Raw genomic sequence first — 13,412 nt, forward strand, 5'->3', positions numbered from 1 at the left:
ATTAATATATAAACCGAGTATGTTTGAAATAAATGATTCATATTGCAGAGGCTGAGAGTGGTGTTCTGGAATCAACTTGCTGGGCTAGGCGGAAAGCAGGATCAATCAGGACTCTAGGCCGCTCGCACGTGTTTTATGAGCCACGTGTTCGATCGATAATTCGCTGCGGTGTCGTTGCGTCATACAATAAACAGGGCACACAGCTTCACAAGTTATAACAATTGGCGACGGAGATGGGATGCATGAATAGTTAGTGGGGTAAGGAATATTGTGTTCATAATTTTGAACAGCACTCTCAATTCTCATGTTTGATTCTATGTTATTGATTTCTCTCATCGCAGTTCGTCCCATTTCTTTTGGAAAACTGTGGTCACTCTCTACACAATCATATGAATTTGCTATTATTTGATTTGAACAGACTCCAGTATGAATTCGATAATGATCTTTTAGATGGCTTGATCTTAAATATATTTTCTCACAACCAGGAAATGTGCAAGCATACTTTTTCTTTATCTGTTCATCTTTGGTCGAAAAGCAACTGTTTTCAGTATCACTATCCGGAGATTCAACTTTAATGGGGAAGATATTTTTGGAAAAAATGTTACGCACAACATTTATTATGGGAAAAAAATTATACTTCCAGTTGAAATCGAATTCTTTATCAAAAGAGGAATAAACACAATCAAACCGTTTGTTTCAATCAGAAGTGACATAGAATATAAACATGTGTGTGATATGATCTATTATATTTCATTTCTGAAATAATTAAGTCCAATACTAAGAATTTGATATGGATGAGATAATTATGCATTAATGAAGACAACTGGTTGTCCGAATAATTAAGACAATATTGTATAATTGGTCCAGATTTGTTTCGACAAAAAGACATTAGTTGTATAGTTACAGAATACAATGTTCTCAAGCCAAAGTCCACTTAGTAAATAAGTTACATTTTATTAATTCACATGAATACCTTGGCAAAAAATATTATCCAGTAAATAAATGTCAAATCAAATCACTTTTTGACAACTTTATCGGGAATTGTTTCAAATACCAAGTCCTATAGTTGACCAAAGTAATGTAAAATGGATAAATATCTTGGATCTATGATATACTTTTAAAACGTAACTTTAGAGAATCTCAGATCTGATTTGTCTTTATCTGATTTCCATACTATCAATATGTATCATATAGATGAAGAAATAGAAATAATTGAACTCGTGCATTTCTTTATTTCAGACGAACTAATTTAAGAGTGACATTCTACTTATTGTCATGTATCAGTAGTATATATATGTTTTCTAAATTTAATTTAGTGCTTGGAAGTCCTTAACTAAAAATGAGGGAGTAGTCCATGGTTGTCAGTGTCTTTTCTTGTTGAAAATGATCTTAAAATAATGCAACGATTGAACTTCATTTAAAACTGATTGATAACTCAGTGGTGACCAATGTTTTGTTTGTCTATTCCTTATAGTGTTGTTCGGATTCTATCGATCAAGTTGCAATGCGAACACCAAGGTAAGTTATTCGACATCGTGTGGGCTAGGTTGGCTTGTCGAGTCATAAACAAGACATTAGTCACTGGTCAGCCATCAATAACCCTTAAGTAACACACCAATTTGAATGGAAGATAATACTGGTTTCGTAGGTGAAAATACATAGTTCTTTTTATTAATAAACTAGGTAATGAGCAATTTGAAAGTAAATATACCAAGTTTATCAAAACGGGTGTACAATTAACTGAACTGATCGAGCATTTTCAACATTTTATGGAAAATTAGATAAGTTTTCTGATTGTTGACTCCTCAGCGACCAGTCATTTTTAAATATTCTCAATCATACTAGAAGATAGCCTAGACAGATTGTCAAAGCTAGTGATACAGGATCGAATCAGCAAAAATGCACTAGTTCCCTGTGAATTGCATTTATACCTTGGTGAAAAATGAAAAGTAGCACGAAACCTAGATCATTAGTTACCTTTCGACTGCTTAGATAAAAGTTCATTTCAATATCAAATACTTTACTTTTCTGGACATACTGATTAAGTTTTAAAGTAATTTATTTAGAAAAGGGATTCTTTTCAACAGGTTCACTTTTAACATTGATAAATGGTATATATGGAATTTGAGTACATAATCTTTTTGAAAAGAATATGAGTATATACATATATATGTAAGTGAACGTAGTCACTATGTATTTATTTATTGATTTTTTAAACATATAAACATTGGTACATTAAAGCACCAAATATAAGTGCGCCACACTTCACCATTCTATTTGTGTGAGGACTGGAACACTGTCCAGACGCCTAAAATTAAACAGGCGGTTTTTTCAGAGGACCACACCCCGAGCCTTTGACCTACGGGTCTAATCCACAAGGCAGTGGAGCAACGTTAGAAGATGCTGTCACATAGTAGCCGGTGACTAACGATTGGTTCATACGCCAATTGCTCCCTCAGGATCCTAGAGCCCATGTGCACCAATGGTTTTGAATCAGGGTTTTCCAACTCCCTCTAGGTCGATCCTTCATATCCACTAACCTTGTCATTGCGCCTGACATTCGCTTTTCGTCCTCTCAATTTCGTGAACAACAGGAATGCTGCGAGAAAGTAGTGAGTAGAAATTCCTTGGAAGGGGCTGTATACCCGTGACCATGTGAGGGCATTTCGAGAAGGAGAACGAACTCTCCCTACCCTCGACCGTAGCAGGGGATTTGTGACCATTCATTAAGTTGAAGTGAATGAGATGTTTGAGTACTAGTAGAAAAAGCCTGGATAGAAAACAACTTCTGAAATAATAATACTAATAAAACAAAGTAATATACTGTCATTTCGCTGACGGACTTATTTATGAAAAGAAAAACAACAAATCAACAATTGAAAATAAATTAAGCTCATAGTAAAGGGAAGGACTTGAACAATAACTTTTGCAGACGATACCAAGTCATAAATTTCAGGATCTCTATGTATTGCACTTGATTTCTGACAAGCGATTAGCAAGCGAGAATTTAATAGGTTGTTCTTTTGCAGCCCGTTGATGTTATAAATACGATTCAAAACAACCATATGCAGCGAGAGCAAAGGATACATCAACTTTTACATATCAATCCAGTGAATTAAGTGCACTGATCGATCATTTAGCACTAACTAGTGTAATGTTTATCTGGTTCTAATCTGACTCTGTCGACCAAGTCTCTGTATGGTTATTGCTCAAAGTGACTCAGCAATATGCACACCGTTTTCATTCAATTGGTCGGAAATGGTTGACACAAATCCTTGAACCTATGCTTCATGCTACTAAGCACTTATCTTAGTATCCACTTAATTAACTCTTAACAACTGCTCAGGATTGATAACCAAACAGGATCTCTTAGGATAAGCATATTGTTGGATGATACTATCAGTTAAATTGCATTGCTTCGGTTCGCGAAATTAATATACATGATAAGGCTTTTCATCCCTCACTCTAAAGATCACTGGAAGTATCGAGCTAATCACATGCATTGAAGTGAAAGGAGATTATGATGCTTTTTTAATTGACTTTCCGACATTTGTGTCATTCATTTTCAATGTTGAATTCATGAGTCAATCCAAGCTAGACCACCAGTGAGAATATTTAGTAGCCGTTCCGTCCTAGTATGGGACTCTTCAGCGGTGCGCATACACAATTCCGCACGTGAAACTCGGTCCTGCGACCTTTAGCATCGAGCACGAACACTTAATCTCTAGACCACTAAGCCGGTATCCAATTATGTTAATGGCCAATTTCAATCGATTCACATTCAACGCTAACTATTCATTAATTTTAGAGATGATTCCATATTAGACAGTTTTATTATTAAAATAAACAGCTTCCTTTATGATATAATTATTAAAATCTGATCATTTCTATATGATCACATTATTCAATGAGTTTTTTTTACCAAAATAAAGTGGATTATATGTGACACAAGTAACCTTAAAAATATAGTGTGATATTTAGTGATAATAAAGTTTATGAACGACAGTAATAATAAACAAACAATTCAATGGTCACCTTATTTAAAATAAACGATCACGTTTTATCAGTGGTTAGGACGTATGAATCCAAACTTCATATATTTTATAAACATATTTATCAACAACTGTTTGACGTCAAGGAAAAATAGTCAGATTAGTTATTCAAGTTGAATATTTAAGAGGTTGACTGATAATCGGATGTTGTGTAAATGTTTTACTAGAATGTATACAGAAAATGTCTTGTTACTTACTGACCATTTATGAACTGTGTTTGCGATAACTAAAATATTCGATGTTAATTAAAAGAAATATATACAATTTCTAGAAGGCAACAGAAAAGAGAAAACAGTAAGTATAAGCTGAGAAACCATACATAAAAATTCATCTTTTTTCAATCCGAGTTAATTACAAACGAATGATAAAAGGTAAAACTCATGCAATTTTAATTGAGTGGTAACTATAAGGCAGAATAATTCAATTTGAAATAAGGTTTTCTGATCAAAAGTTTGAGTGAAAATTTGACATTCAGGAAAACATGAACAGTCAAATGTGCGGTAAGCCTAATCCTCCGCTTTACTGTTCAAGTTCTCAAAGTTTTGAAATGTGAATTAGATAAATTTAGAAAATTGGTTTAAGGATGATATTTAAAAAGGAAAAAAACAGGACTTCTAATGTTCTGTCATAAAGCAAATACATGTTATACATTAGAAAGTGTTAAAAGAAAGAATAACAAGCGAAATCAATCCAAGTGACAATTATATCAATACCATGATTGTCACAGTTCAATCATCGGTTAATAAAGTGTAGAATTACGAAATGATCTCACTTATTCGTAAATCGTATTCGAGTAATTTTAGACCACTTACAATATTTGACACAGCAGGTCTATAACCGAGAATACTGATGTCAGTGTGTTGAAATGACAGTGAATTTTGGAGCACGTATAAAACCAATCTACTTGGTCCGTGCTAAAAACGGATGTATGACTTACGTTTCTAAAAAAAAGCCGAGAAACTACACTTTTATAGTATTAAGAAAACAAAATTTATTCAAACACTTCAAGATTTTCTAAAAGTCAGTTTACTGAATGATCATTTCTCACTACAATAATAAGTATTTGAACAAACGGGATATTTAGTTGACTTACTGAAACTCCTATAGCGCAAAACCTCCGATAACGACAGATGCATTTTTATAAATAGTCGAACACTGTGTTTTGTAGTGTGTACGACATTAAGAAACGCAATCTAGCTAAAATGGTAAATTATATAAATCACATTTCAGCTACAACAATAATGACATTGATATGAATACTAGTAGAAATATGAAGGATGAATCTTCAACTACCTACTACATCTTAAAAATGTAACCGAGATGACGAAGAGTTGTGGTTCAGGAGGACGATTTTGATAGAGTTGAGTTCGTTGAAATTGGTGGTGTAACTTGTAGACGTATTACCAAGTCTGAGTGTACACTTAGATGGACATGGATCAACAATCAAACAAATTTATAACAATGATTCGAATGATGTCAAGCTTCCGATAAGTCACTTGCATAATTATTGTCTATTTCATTGGGACTAAATTAAAAGAATAACTTCAGGCACTACATTTAAGTATCCCATTCTTGAAATTAATCAATTTACATAGGACTTAACCTATCAAGAACTTATAACCCTTACAAGATTCATAATTGACGTCACCTTCTAAAAGGCCATATTTTATCAATTACCCTTCAGTGTTTATTGTAGTCCCATACCTTTTACCGAAAATTTCTGTTGGTCTTTATCGATTGTTAATTATTTATTTCGAGGATTAATTTGTATTTAACTTGAAATCATCGTACAGCGGACCACATAATAAAACAATATAATATAGCAAAGTATTTTTACAGATTGTTCACTTTCTTATTAGTTAAAAGCTATCATATCAGTCAAGTTTCCATTAAATATAAATACGCTTCTAAAAAAAACAGAAAATATATTCGTCCATATAGATATTTTATTGATACCATTTATCAATACTTTTTCAAACACCTTATCGTAGAATATACCTGATGGAAGTGTTAAAACTTGTGACACTTCTACTTAGTTGTACCAACATTACCAATGATCCAAAAGTACAATTAATAACATAGTTTCCAAGCATAAGCATTATCCTTATCAGGAAATACAAATGCATGTTTTAAACGTGGTGATTACTTAATACTCAGAAATACAATGAATGCGCACGTCTATCTGATCTACCCGAGTGCAGTTTAGCACCACACTAATAAAGACATGTGTCATCAGACAGTGAATTATAACATAAGTATCGAATGATATAAGACGTTCAAGAATCCCAGCGTGATCGCCAACTCTAGGATTCAGGTGTTTCCAACTGATGAGTCTCAAAGACGAAACGACTCGATTCCACTGATAGCCTCTATCTGACCATGCTTAAAAATACTTGCGTCCTAATGATAATATTAAGGTGTTTCCCATATATATATATATATATATATATATATATATATATATATATATATATATATATATATATATATATATAGTGATAAACTGGTTTTTAGAACTCAAGAAATAATTGTAATATCCCAAAGAGTAGAAACGTAAATGTTCGACATCTCATAATTTTTTGGGTAGTTGGATGGTATTTGGCAGAAAAACCTAGTTGACCTAGGTCACGTGTTATATGGAACTCTTCAGTAGCATGTATCTACAGTCTTGAAGGAAGTAACGCTCCCCCGTAGGATCCGAACCCTCGCAACCCAGCTTCACAGTTCAAAACATCACCAAAAAGCCATCCACTTTCTGACTAACCTACAGTCGGACTGGGATTTTTACAAATGACTGATAATTGAGTAGTAACCAATGTCACTTATTTAGTCCCTTAGCGTTGATCGAACTCGTAAACTTTAAAAAGTTACTTTAGAGAATAGGTTTTTTACATTTTTTTCTAAATTTGGTAGAATTTTTGGCCACACTGACAGATTAACACAAAGTGACATATTAAATTATAAACAGAAATAGAAACTACGTGACAAAATAAGGAAAGACGGATTCCAGCTGGCATGAAATAAAAATGTAAAATATAGCAGGAAGAAAAATTAAATCACATGACAATCAAATATTTTATGAAGGATTCTAAATACTTCGCATCAGTATTACTTCAGAATAACTTTTGGACACAGTTTCCTTACTATGTAGAGATGGTATAATAAGACTGGAACTATGTTTCCTACTATTTATATTTCTCATAGTTTCATTTAAGTTGTTGATTGTCAATTACTGATGATACAACAGTCTGTCTAGATCACAATGTCAACTTACTGGTGTAAATATACATTGTTCACTGACTGTGGTTTATAAAATACACGTGATTCTGTTCGCTGTGTGTTCTCTAGTATTGCTGCCCACTTACTAGGCTTATGACGAACCTGTTATATTAGAAGGCGGTGCCCTAAACATTTGTCTGATAGATGTATTTTCGAGACATTTACTCATAATACTAATTTTGGACGTAATTTTTAGTGTATAGAAACTTTTGGATATGTTGGACACTGAGATATACAACATTTGCACACTACTACCCATGTAACTATTTTTATTTGGTTTCAGATTTTTTCGACAATCCGTATTTTTGCATATTTTGCAAATTTATTATCTTGTCTGACTCCTTTTAGCGATAAAATGTTTTCATTTAAAATATTCGATTGGTTTTATCTTTCGTAGATTTAATCAACAACTAAACCTTTGGAGCTTTGTCCACATCTTTTCTCACTCAAGTTTCCATTCAGGTTATCTTTATGTAAGAACTGTAACAAATTTGTGTGGGTTGATCGTGAAGGGTTTAAAGATAGGGTATATGTTATCAATCTTTTTGGAAAGGAACTAGTGAGCAGTTTTGTATTAAGTACTTGAAATCAAACCTATTTCACTGTATGATAACGTAGATCATACTTTCCACGGAGTAAATATGCATGTCCAAAGACCCTAAAACCCCATCAAATTCTCATAAGGTAATTCCCAGTTCATTATTTCTATCTTTGATATTGGCTATTCTGGATACTAAAAAGCTAAAAAGTGTATCTCTTGAAATTCAAACTTCCCATACGTTATACGTATAAAGTAAAAGAACTTTAGCAGTTTGGTTCCAACCGTACTCAGATTTATCCTACTATATATCAAATTATACTAAGTACTTTGAATAGTAGAACGTAACCTTATAGCGCAAAATATATTGAGACTTAATAACTTTACGGCAACAGGTGAGTATATTAACAGATAAAAAATTCAAAAGAGTTGATATTTCACTTTACTATCTTGTCTTACTTGAGGATGCCTGAGTTATATAGCCCTTTCTAAGTGCAAGTATGTAGTTTAAACTTTAGCCCACTAAACATGACCCTAATTTGAAATAACCTGAATAATAGAGGTAATAATGAGGCCAAAACTTACTTGTCATATTTAAGAATACCAATTACGAATACAAAGAAATAAAAATTGGTATAAATCCCACTTCTACTGGGTTTCCATAGATCTCATCAATCTTAGTAAAAAAGACAAACACATAACCTTAACGAACCAACTCTTAGATTTCAAAAGCTTGCCTTTCGAACTGAGCCATACACTTTACAATTTTTCCAAATCCTTATTATTCTCACATCTAACTGCACAGGACAGTTCAAGTGTGAAAACATGAAAACTAAGCCAAATAACAGAGCACATCTCTTCAAGCTATCATAGTTTACTACAGAGCAAGTTTAGTAGCATAGAAGCAACAAGTTAAAGGTAAATGACAAGTAACGAGAAATTCAATACAATATGATGAATTAATGCATTCAACCTACTACGGTCGGTTCTAAGCATTCCATCTGTAATCTTTTAATACTAACTTTACTTTCCTGAAGACTCGGAATAATGCGAAGTGTTTACGCTGTCATATTCGGCTTTCCCGAATATAATCCTACTTCAGTAAACATCATACATCACGATGAACAGTAACTTTGCAAGTATTACACACTAGTCAGTTAATTCACTTGATCTAGATTCATAACTTCAGTTATGGGCATTATGTCTTTCAATTCACATTGTAAGTGGTTTCAGATTGTTTGACGCTGAAACGACCACATCATGAACGACAGTTAAATCATCTGATCTTTATAAGCTAATATTTTCGAAAATGATGTTCAGTAGAAATGAATCTAAAAGAAGTGATTAAAACATATGGAATAGTAGTGACAAGCAGTATAAGACGGGATGAGTCATTTTTCATCTCGTTTATATAACCTGCACAAATACATCAGGAAGATCAAAAGAACACAAAGTTGTGTAAGTTTTGAATTTGAGGGTGAATGTAAAAGTAGATTTAGTGAATATACATGTCTCTTAAGATTATGACGTAGATTTCCTACGCCTATTATTTTTGTTGAAAATAAAATATAAGCTCTGATTACATACCGAACTAAAAAGACAAAATTAAAACCAACTTACAACATTTGAATATGAGAAAACCTTTATTAACCGAAACACAAATGAAGCACGGCAAAATCTAGTTTTAAGTTTATCATTCAGTATTAACAAGTTTTCACGGTTTAAAACACGTACAACAATTATAACACCGAAATTAAAATTAAATCCCATGTATGAATAAGTTATAAGAGCAGCTAAAAGAAACTAATAAGAATAGTTTTTAAATGCCAGAGATAGGGATTGTTTGTCAGTAGTCCCCAAATATGAAATTAGAAGTAAACTGCCGGAAAAATATTAGCCTCATGAAATCATATTTACTTTACTAGAATATATTACTGCAAACAAAATCAAATGCGACTACTAGGTTCAATAATGAATCGCCAGAAATGAAGAGTATGAAGTCAGGTTATTTCCGTGAAATTCAAATCTAATTAACTAATGAACCAAATACACGCATGGCGAATGAAGCAAACTTTGCGGTATACGAATAATCAAATGTTAAAATCTAAATCCCCACCATTGCATGAATTTATGGCATAGCATAGAACGAGAGCAGATCAAATCGTATCCGTAGAACAATTAACTATTTTAATTATCTCAGAAGCATCAGATTGGAGCCATGGTCTTTGCCATACAGTGACCTTGCAAATCTTACTCTGAGTAGAAAATAAACAGAATTAACATAAATGAAAATACCTCTCCACCAGTTACGTCACAAGAATTCTGATTACGAAAAATATCGCCTAAAACATCTAAGATGCACATATTAGTAAAAGGTGTTAATTATCTTACGAGTGTTGTCATTGGCAAAAGTTGTGCACGATGTAGGGGAAAACTTAACGTAAAATGTATATAAAATGCCCTGAACGACCTGTAAAAATGATAACTTGTAAAGACAGAACCTCACCTGGGAGGTCACGTTTACCAACTTAGTTATGATATGAAGACTGCTGTTTCCATGCTCGGAGTTGAATTTATGGGCTACCTTGACCAACTCATGATTAAATTTTTCTATGGTCGCCTCGTTCGGTTGCAGTTTTCTGGGTGCCCCAAACATCTCTGCATCTCCTAAAGTAAGGAGTACAGAAGCAGATACTACAAAAAGGTAACAAAGCGGACTCATTTGTCAACGCAGCGACGATGACCTTCACTGTTTACAATTAGCGGCTTTTGTTTTCAGTCCTCAGTATTCGGTTTTAAGGAAGGGTCTGTATTCATCCTAGCAACTTGTGTTGCAGTTGAGATGTGGTGTTTTTGCTAACTGATGATTCCTTTCAACGCGATTGCGCGCTATTTGCAAATTCAAAATATGACGCGTTCAGTTGTGTTCGTTTACTTCTGGCTTAAATTGCATTATCTCGCGAATTCTTAGTTAGCAACTTAATTCAAATACTTGTAAGTATCATAGAAGGTTCAGTCTCCACCTGAAAATTAACCTGATTGGACTGAAACCATTTGTTCTGGTAAGACTTTTCAGTCATTGACCGCTCGATGAGAAAAACGAAATCCCATTAGAAATATATTAGTTCACGGTTTTCGGACTTTCTTGATGTGACCTTAGATATGATAAGTTCCGCAAGTAGCGCAATAATAAGACATCCAAACACCAAAATCGTTATTTAAATAAACGAAATACCAGTACAAGATCACCTCGCGTTCCACGATAATTTGAAGCGGTCAGAATGTTTTTAGCATTGAACACTTAAGTGCGTCAGCATCCTTGATAGGACAACTATCAGCACTGCTAGTGTCGTCGCACACAGGCAGAGTACAAAATCCAAAACATATATTCTTCAAAGCATTTGAATACTCATCGAAGTGGCCGTAACGCTTAAAACTTTTTGGCGACTGCTCCAGTGCTTATGATTATTATTAGTGGGTTAGAATGAAAGATAGAATCATTTTCCAGATGAGCGCTTTGAGAGTAATTACTACCCTTTTCCACCTCAACATAATATTTTGATTCAGAACAACAGGAGCACCTGAGGTGCTTCTTTTGCATCTTTAAGTGACCTCATCAGAATCCATGTGCACTTTTAGAGCAGTAAGTGCCAATAATTTTTGGAGTATAAACACTTTATACATTGTTTTGAGAAAATTTGAAGTTATTGCAGTGGGTCTACACTTCACATTCTAATCGCCAGATGCTTTCATGTGCATCGGGATTATCGTTAACCTTCTCCACGTTTTCGGTATGAGGTTGGTTGAGAAGGATTTATTAATGATACTAGTCTTAAAATTTTTAGCGAGTTACGTGACTGGAGATATTTTCAAATATGTGTTTCAGTGGAAACTAAAACATAACGACTCATAAAACCTGTGGATATAGGAAGCATGACATCGAATGACTGACGTATAAGAGACATATTTAAGTCATAAACATTCGGCTAGTTATCGCTCCCAATCTTTCGCACGTACGTTTTTTAAATGATTCCCAAATACGTGAAGAGTTTTTACAGGATAATAATTCTTCAACAAACATCAGTTTTAGACTTCTAATTTCTAAGTTTATTAAACCATTTAGTTTTCGAACTTTTGTGGAGTCCTTCTCCTTGTACAATCATTCTTTACCCTCGCTCCCGTAATCGTTTTAGTTGTAGAAATGCAAGTCAGTCAAAACTTACAAAATTAGCTTCAGTGGAACAACAAACATTAAAACAGGAATTAAGATAACAAACGGTGTTTTCAAGTGAGTTATTTGCAAATAACTCCCATTGAGTCGTATGAAATACGTCTTTCATGTTTTGAGTATTTTCATCTGAGTAACTCCTGTGTTTGACTTCCTTTGTTTAATGTAAGAGTGCACTATTCCCATGATTTCCATATATATTAGATAGGACACAAAATGTACAGTGATCCGAGCTAGACAATGGAGCACGTTTACGGCACACATATGTACCCAAATCATTAATGAGAACGACGTCTAAATGGGCATCCAAACAAGTGGGAGAATCTACTACACATTGGTGACCTAGTGACAAAAGAAAGCTACAGTCACATGAAATAAAATCACTACATATAACTGGAAATGTAGTATTGAACTCAGTATCGGCAAATTCAAGGAAGTCACAGGCGAAAACACACCGCAGATGATGTGCAGTTGAAGTTACGTAAATGTTGTTAAGGCAAACATTTATTCAAGTGTTTTGGTTCGCAACGTCAAGTTGAGTAGTCGACGGTCGTTTGTAAGCTTAAAACATGCTGACATAGATTGATTACATTTACAAACATTTTCTCATTGATACTAATCGTCATCTTTTAGATCATTTAGCAGAGATTCTTGGCTTGTGATTACACCACAATTACGATATATGTTCTGACTTAGAAGAAATAAAAGATAGTTCACCTTGCAAATTAGTAACCGGCAGTTAGAGTTTGGCAGTTCGAGAATCAACATTTGATTGTCGTTCATTTATTTCAATACATATTGTTAGTCATCACGATGTCTCTGATTGTACTTTTTGTACCTTGAAAGGTGATAGGTCGTCATATATGCGCCTGAATTGGTTATGCAATTAATAGACATGATAATATGTGAAAATAAAATAAAGATAACTTGTCGAAACACTCCGATGGGAGGAACGGGTAGCCCGAATTTTCAAATGGCCTGCCACCGTTGATGATAATGACGGACAGTTGCTTTTAAGCCGTGAATCGTTATCAACCCTAAGTCTTTTTGTTCCTGCACCCGTGAAGTTGATGTACGGTTTACCCTATACTAGTAACTGTTGCCGTATTCGATGTGCACTAATACTGTGTCAGGAGTTACTGATCAATTGAGAAGCAGCTCCTTCAGTCAAATATAAACATATTAACTGTATTTTGTAGGTGTTTTGTCGTGTAGCTATGTTCCTTTTGCATATGTCCTGGATTTTTCGATACTCGTAACTAAATGATTTGTTGTCTGTTGACAAAGGTCATCAAACCGTTTCCTGTACCTCAGC

This window comes from Schistosoma haematobium, chromosome 2 (assembly GCF_000699445.3).
Source record: "Schistosoma haematobium chromosome 2, whole genome shotgun sequence".
NCBI lineage: Eukaryota > Metazoa > Platyhelminthes > Trematoda > Strigeidida > Schistosomatidae > Schistosoma > Schistosoma haematobium.